The 19,236-nt window shown below is 47.7% G+C and overlaps 1 protein-coding gene across 1 annotated transcript in view; it reads right to left on the bottom strand.

The window, feature by feature from the left end:
- The window catches only part of DHX34 (DExH-box helicase 34), a 66,836-nt gene that overhangs the window by 38,983 nt on the left and 8,617 nt on the right, over positions 1-19,236 (bottom strand). The window lies entirely within an intron of this gene.

The following is a 19,236-nucleotide window of genomic DNA, read 5'->3' as shown; positions in this document are numbered from 1 at the left end:
TGAAACGAGCTGTGCATGCAAGAAACCCCTCAAACATCGCACAGCTGAAATAATTTGGGATGGAGGAGTGGGCAAAAATTTCTCCCAGTCGATGGAAGAGACTGGTAGACTTATAAGAAATGCCTACTTGAGGTTGTTTCTGCCAAAGGTGGCAATACCACCTATTAGAGCCAAGGGTGTACTTACTTTTTCCACATGCGAAATTTGCATTTATGTTTATTTAAATTATACAATGGACTACAAAATTTAAATTTCATATTTGTTATATTATATCACCTTTATCTATCAATATTGTTGAAATGAACATCAAATAGCTGTATGTTGTAATATGTTGAAAAAGTCAAAACTTTACATGGGGTGTACTTACTTTTTCACGTGACTGTATGTCGGTGGGGTAGTGATGACTTTAGACCAGGTAGATTTGCATAAGTAGCCTGCTCCGATTGTCGTGCAGAAACCATCGTGTAATAAGTAACTGTTTAGCCCGGATGTTGGATAAGTTGTATATCTGTCCCCGTCACGAGGGGGCGGGCATGTTAACTAGCTTAGGGAATGAGGATAAATTATGCCTTGTATGTCTTACCCTTGGTGATTTATCCTTTGTCTCTTTTGGCACCACACCATAGACACTAGTAGGAAGTGCCCATTAAACTGCACTAAATAATGATAAAAACCAACTGGAAGCCAATTCTGAGCACTGCCGATGGGACACCACCAGCTACATCACCACGAAGGTCAAGTGGGCTCAGAGCCACACCCAGAAGGGCAGCGATTAGGTGGGAGTTGACCAACAGGAAGACCGGGGTAAGAAGGAACTCGCTGATTGGTGAAGAGAAGGGCGAGTAGGAAGCATCACGCTGATTGGCGAAGCGCGGCTGATGATGTCAGAAAGCAGACTGCGCGCTGATTGGTGGAGAGCTGAGCCTGTGGTGTTGGACTGCGCTGATTGGAGGAGAAGCGCCGATGACGTCAGAGCGGGACGTTAAAAGAACTCTCGAACCAGCATTTTCCCTCTTGCTCTTGCTCTTGGCCCTCTTGTCTTGCCTGTTTCTTGTTCTCCTGATGCTCTGGGGCCTTCCTGTGCTGGATGTGGAGAGAGACGGTTGTGTGCTGACGATTCTCCCCCCTTGTCTTCATTCTGGACCTCGGTGCAAGCGGTTGTGTGCCGGAATCGTCTCCTCGTTCCCCTGTTCGTCTGGGATCGAGAGCTCCAGTTGAAGGGAGAGGTGGCGCGTGGACGAGCAGACTGTGGCCTTCTTCCCGCCAGGAACACCGCCGGATCCAGACTGTGCATGGACCTCCGGGGCCTTGGCAATTCCTGACGAGACCCCCGCGAGCTGATCAGAGCTAAGTGCATGATAAACCACACATTTTTACTTTATCCAGATTATCTTTCCCTTCGTCTGTGTTTAAGTCTGGTGTGGGGGACATCCCGTTTAGGAATTTAGTTTACCGTCACGTTTTCTTGTTATCGGCATTTCATTCAATAAAACCTGTTTATTTTTGTACCTTTTAAATCCGGTTCGTTTGAGTTATTTTCTGCAGGATTGGGAACTGCCGGCGGACCACAGGTAAGACCCTTCTCCCTCCCCTTCACTTTCTTCCTCTGCGTATATATAAAGTCCGCATTTGAACTGAACGCTTCAGAGTAAAAGCTCGCTTGGCCTTCCGTGCTGCCCTACGGTATTCACCAAGGGTAGTCACACGACTATATATATATATATATATATATATATATATATATATATATATATATATATATATATTGTTGCGGATATGGCATTTGGCCTCCATATCCGCTTGTAAATATTCCCCTATTTCCCCAATACTCCCCAACTATCCCCAATCCCCCATTCCCTAGTCCCATTGTCTGTAAACAACACTCTGTAGAACCGACCTTCCCCTTTTTCCCCCATTAAATGTCGTGCCCAGGTCCACCGCATCTCACGTAGACAACTTTCGGACATCTTGCTAGTTATTCTTAGTCTATGTCAGTTAAGGACTCGTTCCCATTAATTCTGACTCTTCGTTGCACCAGAATGTGATCGTATGGCACCAGTAGTGAGTTTAGGACCTCCCCATACCTCCTCCCATCTTCCCCATGAAACAACAACAACAACAACAACAACAACAACGGCGTGCGGGGAGGGTGCGTCCTCACACCGGCTTGTTAGCCGCCATTGACCATGCGCTCCGACGGGGTTACCACGAAGGGGCTCACTGTCAGCTCCTCGTCAAGGGCGGAGCCCGGTAACCCCCCCGCACCCAATAAGAAGGGCGGACCGATTCCATCTGGGGCGGAGCTAACTAGCCGAGGGCGTGTCACTCCCCGCCGGATATACGCAGCGACTTACCGGACGTGAGGTCAGATGCGCCCCGAGCTTGAAGAAGAGACAAGTCGCGACCTCCGAGCGCTGAGCGACCTCCCCGCATCTACTGGACCGGACCGGGTCGATTCTGTCCCTGAGCCAAGGTGCACCTTGAGCCATCGACTACCCGCTTTCCTTGCCATCAATCCCCGTGTGAGTCAGTTTTGTCCTGTTTATCTGTCGTCTGTCGGGGCTATTATAAGACCGTAATTAAGTGCCTATCTTACTATGCTGTACCTCTCATCCCTGTAATCTAACGTTCCGAACTAATATAACCTCCTCCGGAGGTCTTGAGAACTGAACCCTTGGTGTCGTGTCATTTAATCCCAGCCGTTGTGTCCTTTTCCTTCATTGATCTAGCGTAGCGCGACTCGGCCAACGTTCGGGTATAATCGGGTAACTTGTGCGAACACGGCGGCCATTCCGCTCGGCCCAGCATAACATCAAAGTCGTGTCCGTAACAATTGGTGTCAGGAGTGTCGGATTCGAACCTGGGACTAAATTTATTAGGCCCAAATTTTGGAACACCAATTGTACCACTAGGGTAACAATTGGTGTTGGGAGGTAGAATTCGATCCGGAGCGCGTTTTACGCGCTCAAAATTATAACAGCGAAATTTGATTGTGTTTTACGAAAATAAAGACCCGAATTTTGAAAGTCGCGCTATGGCGGATCAAGACAGCTGGGGTCCGGTAGAGGAGAGTGAGGCAGGGTCGGTCCAGGACCAAATTGAGGGACGCGAGGAGAGCGAAGCAGCGAGGGTAGCAGACGCACAAAATGGCGCCTCGCTGGTCACGGCGACCGCGCCCGCGACCGTGGCAGCGCCCCTGGTGGATCCGAACCTTTTCCTCCTGCAAATGAGGGCCCTTATAGACCAAATTGGAGGTTTGAAAAACAGTATAGAGGCTAATAGTCAGCAATTGGGAAACCAAATTGTGGGATTGAGGGCTCAGAGTGAGCAATTGGGGGTAATGAGGGACGAAGCGAGGGGTACTGGTGAGGGGTTAGACAAGAAATTTGGGAAGTTAGACAATAATTTTGAGGAGTTAGACAAGAAATTTGGGAAGTTAGACAATAATTTTGAGGGGTTAGACAACGGGATAAAAGAGGTGAGAAATGGGTTAATGGGGGTAGAAAACAGAATGGCCGCTCAAGAGAATCAAATGGAAGGGATGCAAAAGCGGTTAGAGGGGTTAGAAAACAGGATGGAAGGCAAATTGAGGGACATGAGGGACCAAGCGGAAAGGGAAGTTAAACAAATGGGGCAGCAGATAGAGGGGGTCAGAATGGGGGTAGAAACCAAACTGGATGCTCACAGGGAGGAAATGGAGCAGATGAGGGTGGCATCTGGGCAGGAGATGCAAGTGATGGGAGAGGAGATCAGAAGAGGGGTGAGTGAGGAGGTCGGAGGAGTGCGCGAGGAGGTGAGGCACTGTAAGGAGCACATGGAGAAGGAGGTGAGAAAGGGGACAGTAAAATTGCAAGGGGGCATAGAGGACCTGACGCAGGAGGTGGAACAGCTGACGGAGGGACAAAAAGGACTAACGGAGCAGGTTCAAAGGAACACTGCGGTATTAGGAGGGTTAAAAGCGACACAAAACGACATAAAAAACGACTTGATAGCGACGAAGAAGGAATGTCAGATGGTACGTGAGGGACTGACAACGAGGTTGGACGAGGTGATAGAGGTAATGGAGACGAAGGACCGGCAGGTGAGGACGCACATGGAAACGGTCAAGGTAGCCTTGGAGGACGAGCTTGAGGAGACGTACCGGGGAATAAAAGAGGTGAAGCAGAAATTAGAAGAAGTGGAAGAAGGGGTGAGCGAAATTAAGAAGCGACGGAGAGGGGATAAGAAAGAGATAAAAGAGGAGATAAAATAATTGGTCCAAAGTCTGTGTTTGGATCGTGATGATGTGCTCATTAACCGGATGAGGGATTCGCAGGTGATGGAGGAGAAGCGAAGAGGAAGAGGACCCGGTGTAAGTGGTGACCAATATGGTCGTGCGTATGATGCGCCAGGTGATTTAAGAAGCTTGGGGGTCGAGATGGACCCGGGTGTTCGTGAGAGGCCGTTGGTGAAGTGTGCGACAGGTCTGGTGTGCGAAAAAGGAGGTGTGCGAGAAAGTCCGACTCTGGGGTGTGTGAGGAAAAAGTGCGTGCCAAGGAGTGAGGGTGCTGGCGAGAGTGAGTCGGTCGTAGCGCGTGTGCGAGGGGGCACATGGAAGCGCGGTGTGGTGAGTGTTACAGAGGGTGTAACGGGAGAGTGTGCGCGAGAAAGGTGTGTGACGGACAGGTGCATGAGGAAAGAGTGCGCTGTCAAGAGTAAGGGTGAGTGCGCTGTCAAGAATGGAGGTGAGAGTAGTGAGAGTGACAAGGAGAGTGAGTTGGTTGTGACAGGTGAGCGAGGATGTACACCTGGGATGGAAGGATGCACACCTGGAATGGTAGAGCGTGAGTGGGAATGCACGCTGGAGTTGGTGGTGAGGCACGTGGTTGGGTGTGCGAATGAGAGCACACCTGTGATTGTCACAGAGGAGGTGACAGGGGAGGGGGAGCGAAGAGGTGTGTTGGTGAGGTGTGCAACCAACGAATGTGTGCCAAAGTGTTCGGTGGTCAGGTGTGTGACCAAGGCTGTGAGTGGAATGAGGGTACCTGGGTGTGTAAGGAAAGGTACGAGGAGCATGGAGACGGCTGGATGTGTGAGCAAGGAACAGGCTGCGGGGTGTAAGAATCCAGGTGAAGCATCGACGGTAACCAGGTTAGAGGTTAGGTCGACTTTTGGCCGAATCGGGCCCTCGGTGCGTGCCGGGCCTCGCGTGGAACGGCCGCGTCCAGGCTCCACTAGGTGGAGCGGGCAGCTGGATAGGAAGGGTCGTCATGGCGACCACTTTTTGTTGAGGCATTCCGGCAGGTCGAGATCGGGCCATGGTATGGCTCCGTGCCGAGGTGGTGCGTGGGATCTCGGCCCGGGTAAGCCCCCGTCCCTGCACCGAGTGCCGGACGCATCCAGCTGCTGGCACAGAACAACCCGCATTCATGGCTTGGCTTTACGAAGCCGGGCTTTGGACAGGAATTGGCGCACCGAGAGGCATTAGTGAGTAGACTGGGTGATGAGGTTAGTGTTTTGGACCCAAAATTAGAGAAAAACAAAATTTGATGATTGGCAAGGGATTGGCAGTAGTGATTGGCAGATGATGGGTAGTGATTGGCAAATTTTTGATTTATTGAAATTTGATGTGCAAAATTGGTAGTGAGCGATGGGCCCGGTGGGTAAGGGTGGCGTCCCTGCCACCCTTCCCATGTGGGGCAAATGCGCTATAGTTTATGGGGTGTATGGCAGTGAAAACTAGCCCGGGTGGGTTAGGATATTGATAGGGCCCTAGAAGATGACATTAGGTGACGTTAAGGTTAGTTAGTGACTGATACCTGTAGTGGGGACGCAGGTAGATTAGTGTGGATGATAATGACGAGGGAGCGCAATAGTTTAAAGGGACGACTGGGACGCGCAAGTTTCAGAAGGGAGTAGTTAGCTGAGATGATGCCGTGTGTGTGAGGATTGAACAGGTGTGATTGCACAGGTGTGCAACTGGACAGGTGTGTGGAGCAGTGTGGAGCAGTGTATGAGTAGTGAGTATGTGGATCAGCGCGAATGCGCTTGGGGAGAGAAGGGTGCAGATGGCACCAGGTGTGAGAGCACAGGTGTGCAAGTGCAGGTGTGTGGAGAGAGTTGGAGTAAGTGGTACGGAGTGGTGTGCATGGTGCGAAGGTGTGGATGGGGGAAGAGTGGACCCCTTTCACGAGTACCCGGGGCGGGTAGTGTAAGTGTTAGGTAGAGGGTATAGGTAAATTGTGGTTGGATATTGGCATTTGTGGTGCGGTTGCAGAATGGTGTTGTGGATGGGTGCATTAGTGTTGTGGAAATGGCTGGGCGTGTAGCCTGTTAGTGCGTGTAGTTGGTTGGGCACTCCACCACTGTGAGGATGTCGGCCAGGTGAGGCCGCAGGTGGGCTCTGGGAGCCGGTAGAGTTGTGGATGGGGCCCGAGGATCCGGAGGACGGACCCGGGTAGCCCAGTGCCAGAGAGGGCACCAAGTGGGGAGAGCGCCAGAGGGCCTTCCCCAGGTAGATAGGTTAGGGTAAGGAGCAGGTAAGCTCGGAGGCAACTGCAGTGGTGGAGGTGTGCAGGTGGGTAGACCGGCTAGGAGAGCTTCACGTCGCAGCCCAGAAATTGTGCGAGGGCACCGAGAGATGAATCGGGGGAGTGAGACCCCAAATTGAAAAGCACCACAGTTTGGACAATGGGAATTGGTTTTTAGAACCCATAGTGTAAGAGGGCCAATGGTTTGGCAGGAGAAAGACCCCGGGTAATGTAAAGTTGTTAAAGTCATTTAGGAAATAGTTAGGATTGATGAACCTGTCGCACCATACGCAGCCACTTACCTGAGGTGATGATGATGACTCCACACCTGTGTTTTCTTTGTTCTGTTGCAGGAAATGAGAATTGCTGTGAGGATTTGTGAGACGCATCACGACGTGGATGAGACATTGGGGTGATTCCATCTCTCCCTCCCTAGGAGGGACTGATGATGAATTGGTGATAGCAAATTATGATGTTGAGTTGGAGATGGCAAATTTTGATGAGAGTTGAAAATGGCAAATTTGATTGGTTAGGAGGGAGAGAAGACGAATTTGGTTTATGGGAGGAACGGGGAAGACAGTAGGGACGTTGTTGATTAGTAAAGTAGATGTTTATGGGTAGTGTTGTGTTGTGTGGATACAGTAAGGGGTAAGGGAGGGGCCATGTAGGTTACCTGGTGGGGGGGGGGGGGGCGGGGCGTACGGTCGGAACGTACCTGTCTCACCTGGTTCCCATGTGCCCCCAGTGTGCATCACCTTATATTGCGTGCACTTTTGCGCCCTTACCACCTTACTCACTTGTCTGCTTCTTTTGTCTCCCACCTCCGAGGATCTGGTTTTGGGGCAGAGAGAGAGGAGAGAGAGGTGCTGGCTCCGCAGTTGTGGGCCTGCACTTTCGCTGCTTGCTGCCTGGATCGATACACCATATGGACCGCAATTTTGGTGGCCACCCACAATGGACCGCAGTTCTTTTGCGGCCAAGCACCACCCATGGATGGACCTATGGGTCAACGTGGCAACTATGCCATACAGGTGAACCACTTATAGTTGGCCCCCTGACGGCCACAATAAAGAAATGGACGCGGTTGGCACCTTTCTTTATTTTTGAAAGAAGTACGAAGGCCAAGTGCACCACACGAAGGCAAGACCAGCGGCAGACCATCGGCCGGCTGCGACACCACACCGTGATTTATAGACACTTTATTGGTGCACCGGATGGTGCTGACTGTACATGATGGGGTGGTGCTTTTGGTGCTTGGATGGGGTGCTCTGCACATTATTAAAGGCCGTAAGGCCACAGAGCACTCGTGGGTTGGTGTATCGATGCTGGCATGCGTGCTCTCTCTATGCATAACATCTGCATGTGTTCCTCCAAAAACAGGTCCTGGATCGTAGTGTAAATATCAGCGTAGTCTTGTAAATAATGCTCCCTACCGGCTGTATGTTTAGTTTGCGAATTCTTTCCGCAATTCGGTTATCCTGTGGGCGTGTTTCTGTGAGGAGAAGGGTGCAACGTCGCAGGGGGACATATTTACTCATTTGTGAATATCTGTAAAACTGTCGCACTCAGGGTAGAGTTAATAGTAGAGGGAACTACATCTGAGTGCCACACTAAAATAGGTAAAAATTTATCGGGTCGAGACGCCCCGAGGGTAGAGAAGGGTGCAATGTTGCGGATATGGCATTTGGCCTCCATATCCGCTTGTAAATATTCCCCTATTTCCCCAATACTCCCCAACTATCCCCAATCCCCCATTCCCTAGTCCCATTGTCTGTAAACAACACTCTGTAGAACCGACCTTCCCCTTTTTCCCCCATTAAATGTCGTGCCCAGGTCCACCGCATCTCACGTAGACAACTTTCGGACATCTTGCTAGTTATTCTTAGTCTATGTCAGTTAAGGACTCGTTCCCATTAATTCTGACTCTTCGTTGCACCAGAATGTGATCGTATGGCACCAGTAGTGAGTTTAGGACCTCCCCATACCTCCTCCCATCTTCCCCATGAAACAACAACAACAACAACAACTACAACAACGGCGTGCGGGGAGGGTGCGTCCTCACACCGGCTTGGTTAGCCGCCATTGACCATGCGCTCCGACGGGGTTACCACGAAGGGGCTCACTGTCAGCTCCTCGTCAATGGCGGAGCCCGGTAACCCCCCCGCACCCAATAAGAAGGGCGGACCGATTCCATCTGGGGCGGAGCTAACTAGCCGAGGGCGTGTCACTCCCCGCCGGATATATGCAGCGACTTACCGGACGTGAGGTCAGATGCGCCCCGAGCTTGAAGAAGAGACAAGTCGCGACCTCCGAGCGCTGAGCGACCTCCCCGCATCTACTGGACCGGACCGGGTCGATTCTGTCCCTGAGCCAAGGTGCACCTTGAGCCATCGACTACCCGCTTTCCTTGCCATCAATCCCCGTGTGAGTCAGTTTTGTCCTGTTTATCTGTCGTCTGTCGGGGCTATTATAAGACCGTAATTAAGTGCCTATCTTACTATGCTGTACCTCTCATCCCTGTAATCTAACGTTCCGAACTAATATAACCTCCTCCGGAGGTCTTGAGAACTGAACCCTTGGTGTCGTGTCATTTAATCCCAGCCGTTGTGTCCTTTTCCTTCATTGATCTAGCGTAGCGCGACTCGGCCAACGTTCGGGTATAATCTCGCGAGATCTCGGATCTCGCGAGATCAGTCTCGCGAGATCTCGGAGACGGTGGGAGGGATTTTCGAAGCTCCACACGGTCTCCACGTTTTTCGAAGTTAAGTCTGTTCACAATTGTATTTTGTCGAAACTGTATTTATCTTTCGGTGTGTGAAGCTATTGTGTGCAACTTTGGTTGTTTCTCGGTGTTTATCTTTCATAAATTGATCGTCTGTTTGCCGTGTCGTGTCTTGAGGCCTTGTACAGTGTGCACTGTACAACCTTGAGGCTTTGTTTTTCTCTCAGCGGTCCGTCGTTTGTGATCCAATAACTTTCGTTCTCTGTATTCCCAGGCTTTTCACCCATAGCCTACTTACTTCCTTGTGTAAATCTCAACTCAAAAAAAAAAAAAAAAAAAAAAAAAAAAAAAAAAAAAAACATTTCCTTCTCTGTTCTCATTCGTTTATTCATTCTTATTCGTTCGTTCGTTCTTCGACCACGTGTTTCTCCCCCATTTCCCCAGATAGTTTTCATTCATTAACCTTCAATGTTTACACTTTCCCCTCAAGTTATGTATTCCGTCATATTTTATAACACCTTTTTCTTCTTCTTCTTTAAAAGGCTGCTTTCGACTTGCTCACCAAATCAATTCATCCCCAAAAAAATATCCATCTCCTATAGTGCCTTTTTTCTACATTCCCTAAACTCTCCTGCACTCCATCCTCCATCCAGCGTCCTTAAACGTATTTTTAACTCGAAGGTCACAAGAAACTCATTTTGCAATAAATGTTCGTTTCCCATAAATCGTACACTTTCAAAAATCCAATCTCACCCCTCCCCTCCAAATCTTCCCCATAACCCCTCCCCTCCAAATCTTCCCCATCACCCCTCCCCTCCAAATCTTCCCCATCACCCATCCCTTTCAAATCTCCCCCCTTGCCCCCTCCCTCCTAAACTACCCCCTCACCCCTCCCCGCCAAGACGCCCCCTCGCCCCTCCCCTCCTAGACTCCTGCCTCACCCCTCCCCTCCAAATCTCCCCCATATCCCATCCCTTTCAAATCCCTCCCCTTGTCCCTTCCCTCCCAAACTCCCCCCTCACCCCTCCCCTTCAAATCTCCCCACCCTCATTGCTTCTCAATTTCCCCCCTCTCACTCCCCCTCCTCAAAGCGTCCTCCCCGCTTCTTCCCCCTTCAAACTCTCACCTCCATCTCCCCCAACCTTCTGCCTCGCTCTTCCCCCTCCTCAAATAACACCTCATTGTGGCTCACCCAATCACCATCAAACCTTTTGTCCGCCCCATCCTTCCCTTTCTCCGAGCTATTCTGAAATCTCTGACACACCTTCAACAGCTCTCCCTATCTCTTCCACCTCTTCCACATCTTACCCTACCCCTCCTCACCCCTGTTCTGTATCTGATGCTCCCCCTTCCTCTTCATTAACGGTATGGACCACAAACATCCGGGGCCTTCGTTCAAACTTAACTGATCTCTCCATACAGGTTGCTTCTGTCAAACCAGACGTGATCTGCTTAACAGAAACTTTCCTCCTTTATGATGTCTCTGATTCCATAGTATCTCTCCCGGGCTACTCCCTCCTCCGGTATGATAGACCTGAGCCTCGTCCTGGAGGCGGGGTTGCTATCTTTATCAAAAACTCTCTTCCTCACTCGCCCTGCACTGCACTCTCTCCACCTCACCCCCAGGAATACCTCTGGCTACGGCTTCCCCTTCGCTCCCACCTCTTGTTCATATGTGTGTTGTACCGTCCACCAAACAGTGATGACTCCATCTATATCTCGCTTTCTGATGATATGGACCAACTTCTATCTACTCATCCCAACTCTCTCTTCCTCATATGTGGTGATTTCAATTGTCACCATGCCAGTTGGCTGGGTGTGGGTACCTCTCTCACCAGCCATGGCTCTTCAGCAAAGGACTTCTGCGACTCACTGGGACTGACACAATCTGTCAATTTCCCGACCCGGATCTCAGTCAACGGAACATCTTCTCTTCTGGACTTGGTTATGACTAACTTCCCTGAAAATGTCTGCTGCTCTTCTTCTGCTCCGATCGGATCATCTGATCATGTCCTTGTTAAAGTGGACATCTCTCTGACCATCCTCAGGGAGCCTGCTCAGCGTCGACGAGTCTGGCATTTCACTCAGGCCAACTGGCACGGTCTTCAAGCAGCCATCAATCATCTGGACTGGTTTCCCATCTCTACCACCTCTGACATCAACTCATCCTGGGAATTCTTCCAAAGTAAATTGCTCTCTCTCATGCACAGATTTATCCCATCTCGTCTTCAGTTGTCATACCCTTCCTCCCGTCCATGGTACACGGAATCTTGTGGTGAGGCTGTTGCCCAGAAACAACTTGCCTTCGTCTCCTGGAAAGCAAATCCAACGGAAGGAAATCTCATTTCCTTTCACAAAGCCCGAAACAAGTGTGTGTCCACCCTCAGGAGAGCCAGGAAACAATATCTCTCCGTTCTCAAGACCGAACTCTCTTATCTGTCTCCCTCTTCCAAATCCTGGTGGCGTCTGGTCAAATCCGTTTCTGGTGTTTGTTCCCCCTCCATCCCCTCCCTTACCTCAAACGGCTACACAGCTGACTCCGCACGTGAAAAAGCTGAATGCCTCAACTCTGTGTTTGCCTCTAAATCTTGTGTCCCAAACCCATCCCTCTCTGTACCCACCATACCCAGTCGTACCCTGCTGCTCCTGGACTCCGTGTCCTTTCCTCCTGACAAGGTGGAAAAGTTTCTGTCAACCCTCGACTCTGATTCTGCAACTGGACCCGACGGCATCAGCCCACGGGTCCTAAAATCCTGCTCTGCTGCTCTATCTCACCCTCTCTCTGTTCTCTTCACCCTCTCTTTTGCTCAAGGTCAACTGCCATCTGCTTGGAAATCAGCCAACATCACCGCTTTGCACAAAAAAGGTGCAAAAACAGATCCTAGCAACTACAGACCAATCAGCCTTCTCCCAATTATCAGCAAAGTCATGGAATCCATCATTGCTTCGGATATGAAATCTTTCCTCTTCTCCAATGGCTTGATCTCTGATCATCAATTTGGTTTCAGACCAGGTCACTCTACTCTGGACATGCTGCTTCTGCTGTCTCAACAATGGATGGAGGTCCTCAATGCCAAACAGGAAATTAGAGCTGTCTCCCTCGACATATCACGTGCCTTCGACACGGTCTGGCACCCCGCTCTGCTCACCAAACTCTCCTCCTTTGGTATCCATGGAAATCTCCACGCATGGCTGGCGGACTTCCTCTCTAGTCGTCGTCAACGTGTGGCCCTGAATGGGTTTCTCTCATCTCCTCTTCCTGTTCAGGCTGGAGTTCCCCAAGGCAGTGTTCTGGGCCCCGTGCTTTTTCTGGTCTTCATCAATGATCTCTCTGACTCTCTCGAAAATCCTCTCTATCTCTTTGCTGATGACTCCACTCTCTGCCGCTCCATTCCTCTTCCCTCAGATCGGCAGTCTGCTGCCTCCTCACTCTCTGAAGACCTGGACAAAATCACAGACTGGTCAAACAAGTGGAACATGTCTTTCAATCCTGACAAATCTCACACTCTTACTATGTCTCTCCGAAAAGATCGACTGGACAACCCTCCCATCTACTTTCTCAACAATCCTCTCCAAGAAGTTCTGTCGCTCAAGATTTTGGGTCTCACTATCTGCCATGATCTTTCTTGGGAAAACCACATTTCCAAGCTGGCCTCCAAAGCCAGTCGCCGACTGGGCATCCTCCGTCGTGCGAAGTCCTTCCTCGGCACACCTGAGCTCCTCACCACATACAAGGCTTTCATCCGCAGCTCAATGGAATACTGTTCTCCCCTATGGGCCGGTGCTCCTGCCTCACACCTAGCTCGGCTTCACGCTGTTGAAACCAAAGCTTTCAGAATTATTGGAATCTCCCGCGATGAAGCTATCTCTGAGGGCCTTTCACTCACTCACCGCAGGCAGGTAGGTGGTCTTTCTGTCTTCTACCGACTCCTCTCCGGCCTTGCACCCCCAGCTCTCTCTGTGCTCTGTCCCCCAAATATTCCTACAGGTCGCACAAGATCTGCCAGCAACCCTCTGATGGTTAAACTGCCGAAATCTCGGCTCTCTGCTCACCTTCACTCTTTCATTCCTCTTTTCTCCCGCCTCTGGAACAAACTCCCTCACTCCCTTCAATCCCACTCCTCCCTCCAGGTCTTTAAAACAGCTGTTCACCACCATCTCTTATCTTCCCCCATCCAAAACCTTGATCTTTTCTACCCCCGCTAATTCACCCCAGATCCACCTTGTTTGAAATTCCAACTTCTTTCCTGGAAGTCCTGGCAGTGTCCATAGGTTTTATACCTCTCCCACCGCCCCCTTCCCATGCCCCCCCCCAAAGCCCTCGCCCTCTCTCAGATCTCTCGATGTCTCCATGTCTCTCGGTCCCTGCTCTCAAATGTTGTGTTTGTGTCCTTCCCCCTCTCTCCCCATCTTGTCTACCGCTCCCGATGTTATATGTTTTATGTGTCGGTTTGTCTTTCTGTGTGATTAATGTTCGCTCCTACACGAGCCTCGATCTTGTATACAAAAAAAAAAAAAAAAAAAAAAAAAAAAAAATCGGGTAACTTGTGCGAACACGGCGGCCATTCCGCTCGGCCCAGCATAACATCAAAGTCGTGTCCGTAACAATATATATATATATATATATATATATATATATATATATATATATATAGATAGATATATCATATATATATATATATATATATATATATATATATATAGATAGATATATATATATATATATATATATATAGATAGATATATATATATATATATATATATATATAGATAGATATATCATATATATATATATATATAGATAGATATATCATATATATATATATATAGATAGATATATCATATATATATATATATATATATATATATATATATATATATATATATATATATATATATATATATATATATATATATATATATACATATATATATATATATATATAATAATAATAATAATAATAATAATTCATTTATTTTGTATAGCGCTTTTCCAGAAGCCCAAAGGCGCTTTGACAGAGTGGAAAACATAATGCATAACAATACATGAAAACAACAATTGCAAAAAGACAAGAATCAAGAAAACAAACAGCAGCGATATACGGCATATATATAAGACAAGAATCAAAAAGACAAGACAAGAATCAATAGGGAAATATTTAAAGCAAAAGGAGGGAGAAGGAGAAGAGATAGTCAGGGGTTAAATGCTGTGGGTTGAATGTTGAATGCAGCGTTGAACAGGTGGGTCTTTAGTGATGTTTTGAATGTGGTGAGTGAGGAGGAGTCTCTGATGGTGTGAGGTAGTGAGTCCAGAGGGTGGGAGCAGCGATGGAGAAGGCCCTGTCCCCCCAGGATCTGAATTTGGTCCGGATGGAGGGGGTCAGGAGGTTGGTACCAGCAGAGCGGAGGTTGCGGGTGGGAGTGTGTCTGGAGAGGAGGTCAGCCAGGTAGGATGGGGCCAGGTTATGGAGGGCTTTGTATGTCAAGAGGAGGATTTTGTACTGGATTCTCTGGGGGATGGGGAGCCAGTGAAGCTTGTAAAGGACGGGGGTGATGTGGTCACGGGTCCGGGAATGAGTGAGTAGACGGGCAGCGGAGTTCTGAATGTATTGGAGTTTATTGGTGATTTTTTAGGGTGAACCATAGAGGAGGCTATTGCAGTAGTCCAGACGGGAGGTGATGAAGGCGTGGATGAGGGTTTCTGCAGCCGTGGAGGAGAGGGATGAGCGGAGACGGGCAATGTTTTTCAGGTGAAAGAAGGCTGACTTTGTGATCTGTTTAGTGTATTTGTCGAAGGAAAGGGTTTGGTCAAAGATGACGCCAAGATTCCGGATGTGAGGGGAGGTGGATACTGGGATACCGTCGATGTTGAGGGCAAAGTTATGGGTGGATTTTGTGAGCGTTTTTGGGCCAATGATGATTATTTCAGATTTATCACAGTTAAGCTTGAGGAAGTTGATTTGAAGCCAGGATTTTATTTCAGTGATGCAGTTTGTCAGGATAGAGTGGGTGTCGGTGGAGACGGACTTGGTGGAGATGAAAAGCTGGATGTCATCGGCGAAGCAGTGGAATTGGAGACCATGACGGCGGATTAAGTGACCGAGCGGGGACAGGTAAAGGATGAAGAGGAGGGGGCCAAGAACTGAACCTTGGGGGACACCTTGGGGGAGGGGAGCAGTGGGGGATTTGCAGTTATTGATGGAGATGAACTGGCATCTGTCAGAGAGGTATGATTTAATCCAAGAGAGGGCAGTGCCGGTGACGTTAAAGGTGGATTCAAGTCGGGTGAGGAGGATAGTGTGATCGATGGTGTCAAAGGCAGCGCTGAGGTCGAGGAGGACGAGAATGTTGAGGTTGCCAGCGTCAGAGGAGAGGAGAAGGTCGTTGGTGATTTTGAGGAGAGCAGTTTCAGTACTGTGGTTGGAGCGTAATCCGGATTGGAATGTTTCATACAAGTTATTGGCAGAGAGATGATGTTTGAGTTGAGTGGCTACAGCGCGTTCCAAAACTTTTGACAGAAAGGGTAGGTTGGAGATGGGTCTGAAGTTGTTTAGGGTGTCAGGGTTTAGACCAGGTTTTTTTAGAATGGGGGTAACAGCAGCAATTTTGAGGGAAGGTGGGACGATGCCTGTAGACAGGGAGGAGTTTATTGTTGCAATGATAAGTGGAGAGAGAGCAGGGAGGGAGGCTTTGACAAAGCTGGAGGGGATGGGGTCAAGAGTGCAGGTGGCAGTTTTCATTCCTATGAGGAGTTCAGAGAGGTCAGTAGGAGAGATTGGGGAGAACCGAGACAGGGGATGGCAGGACAAGGGGGGGCAGGTGGTTGGAGGGGGAGCGGGTGCGGCGGTGGTCAAGCTGTTGTAGATGTTGTCAATTTTGCGTTGGAAGAAAGAGAGGAAGGAGATGCAGTTGTCTACTGTGAATGACTGGGTGGTGGTGTTCAGGGGGCGGAGGAGTTTGTTTATTGTCGAGAAGAGTGCTTTTGGGTTTCCGGAGCCAGAGTGGATAATTTGAGAGTAGTAGGCAGAGCGGGCGCGGGAGAGGGCATCTTTGTAGTGTTGTATGTGGTCCTTGTAGGCTTGGGAGTGAACTGTGAGACCCGTTTTATTGCGGAGTCTTTCAAGTTGGCGAGCACGAGTTTTCATCAGGTGGAGTTCAGGGGTAAACCAGGGAGCAGAATGGGTGAAAGAAACTGTTTTGGTTTTTACAGGCGCAAGCTGGTCAAGGCAGGAGGAGAGAGTGTGGTTGTAGTAGTCAGTGAGGTCGGAAGGGGTGTGGAGGTCAATGAAGGGAGAAGTGGACATTTTTTCAGAGAGGGTGGATGAGAATGAGGTAGGTGAAAGAGCGTTTAGCTTACGGAAGTTGATTGTGCGATAATGCCTTGGTGTTGGGGCGGGGATGTTGATGGTCAGAGTGATGGCTAAGTGGTCAGAGAGGGTGAGGTCGGAGCCATAGAGATGGTGCAAATTTAATCCAGTGGAGCAGACAAGGTCCAAAATGTGACCACGGATATGGGTAGGAAAGTCGACATGTTGAGTGAGGTTAAAGCAGGTGAGTAAATCAGTGAAGTCAGTGGTTATTGTGGAGTCAGTGGAGTCCATGTGGATATTGAAATCACCAAGGAGGAGGATTGAGGGGGAGAGGGAACATAGCTGGGTCAGAAAGTAGGAGAAGTCAGACAGGAATGATGGGTGTGGTTTGGGAGGGCGGTAGACGACAGCCATGACTGACTGCGTGTGACCAGAGAGTTTTAAAGCCAGGTGTTCAAATGATGGAGCAGATGAGATGGAGATGAGGTTGGTCTTGATGTCTTGACGGTGGATAACGGCAATTCCACCACCTCGGCCCTCCGAGCGTGGTTTATTGACGTAGGAATATCCATTGGGTGTGGTGAGGTTGAGTGTGTAGTAGTCCAGAGGTTGTTGCCAGGTTTCGGTGAGACAGAGAAAGTCCAGTTTGTTATCCAGGATGTATTCGTTCAGGATGAGGCATTTGTTGTTGAGGGACCGGGTGTTGAACAGGGTGAGCTTGATGTTGTTTTGAACAGCAGGGATGAATTCAGGTGATTTAGCCAGGGTTCGTAGGCAAGAGGTGCGATCGTGTGGGTTGCTGTGACCAGGTGCGCTGGGACGAAGAGTGAGAGTGCGCTGAGCCGACCAGAGGACGGGGATGGAGTGACCTGATTGCAAATAAACAAACTTGCGACCGGAGCCACGGTGAATGTACCTGGGTCGTCGGAGGAGTCCATTTGATTTGATGGCAGAGATGCATGATGGGGTGGAGCGGGTATTGAGCAGAAGAAGCCTTGCGGCGGAGTACTTCAGAGCCATGCCAGGCAGGAGCGAAGGGACGAGTACGAGGCCAAGGTCGAGGAGGCAAAGCGGCAAACGCAGCGGAAAACGCAGCGGCAAACGCAGCGGCAAACGACTGCAGCCGCTAATCAAGACCACAGCGGCAAACAAGGCCACAAGGCCACCAAGACCACAAGGCCACCGGCAAACAAGGCCACGGCCACAAACAACGGGAGCGGGCCTTTCGATTCCGTATTCCGTACCATCAAAAGCAGATTCCGTTATCCAGCCGGAGAACACGCGGCACGTGCGGGTGTGAAAAGGCAGGACAGGTGTGAGATGTCAGGTCAGAAAAGTAGAAGCAGACCCTGTACATCCATCCAGTCGGAGAAGCGGCGAATATGCAACGCCAGCGTCCTCTCGCAACCGAACCCGGAAGTCATTATATATATATATATATATATATATATATATATATATATATATATATATATATATATATATATATATATATATATATATATATATATATATATATATATATATATATATATATAGATATATCATATATATATATCATATATATATATATATATATATATATATATATATATATATATATAGATAGATATATCATATATAGATATATCATATATATATCATATATATATATATATATATATAGATAGATATATCATATATAGATATATCATATATATATCATATATATATATATATATATATAGATAGATATATCATATATATCATATATATATCATATATATATAGATAGATATATCATATATATCATATATATATCATATATATATATATATATATATATATATATATATATATATATATATATATATATATATATATATATATATATATATATATATATATATATATATATATATATATCATATATATATATATATATATATATATATATAGATAGATATATATATCATATATATATCATATATATATATATATATATATATATATATATAGATAGATATATATATCATATATATATATATATATATATATATATATATATATATATATATATATATATATATATATATATATATATATATATAGATAGATATATATATCATATATATATATATATATATATATATATATAGTCGACTCCATATAGTGAATGGATACCAGAGATAATGTTACCGTGTGGCAGACAGTGCTTATCGCTCCCAGTAAGGTGCAGCAGCAGCTGTATGGGACATCTTACTGGAGGTTCTCCACTGACGGTATGAAGTCTTATACATACAGAAAATGCTTATACATTTTCTACTAGAAATGGATGGGTTTTGTGTGTGTGTGTGGTGTGTGTGTGTGTGTGTGTGTGTGTGTGTGTTTGTATGAGGTGATGACGCACGCATGCATGGGTGGTGATTTGCACGTGCACATGCACGATCATGGTTTATATACGTTTGTCTTTGGTTTTCCTTTGGCATGTTTTGTGTGACATCATATGCTGTGTATTTTATGCACACATTATTTTTGTGCATGATATGCATGTTGTGCACATGTTGTATTGTATGCACACGTGTTATATGTGAGCCTGTACAGTATTGTGTTGTGTACATGCGTCTTGAGTGTGCAGAGTGCTCCTTCGTTCGCTTCAGCCTTCACTAACCCAGAGTTAAGCAGGTCACGTCACTCACTAGAGAGTAACCATGGA

Source organism: Myxine glutinosa, chromosome 4 (genome assembly GCF_964187855.1).
Source record: "Myxine glutinosa chromosome 4, kmMyxGlut1.1, whole genome shotgun sequence".
In the NCBI taxonomy this organism is placed as follows: Eukaryota; Metazoa; Chordata; class Myxini; order Myxiniformes; family Myxinidae; genus Myxine; species Myxine glutinosa.
This window is presented reverse-complemented; position numbering and strand designations above follow the sequence as displayed.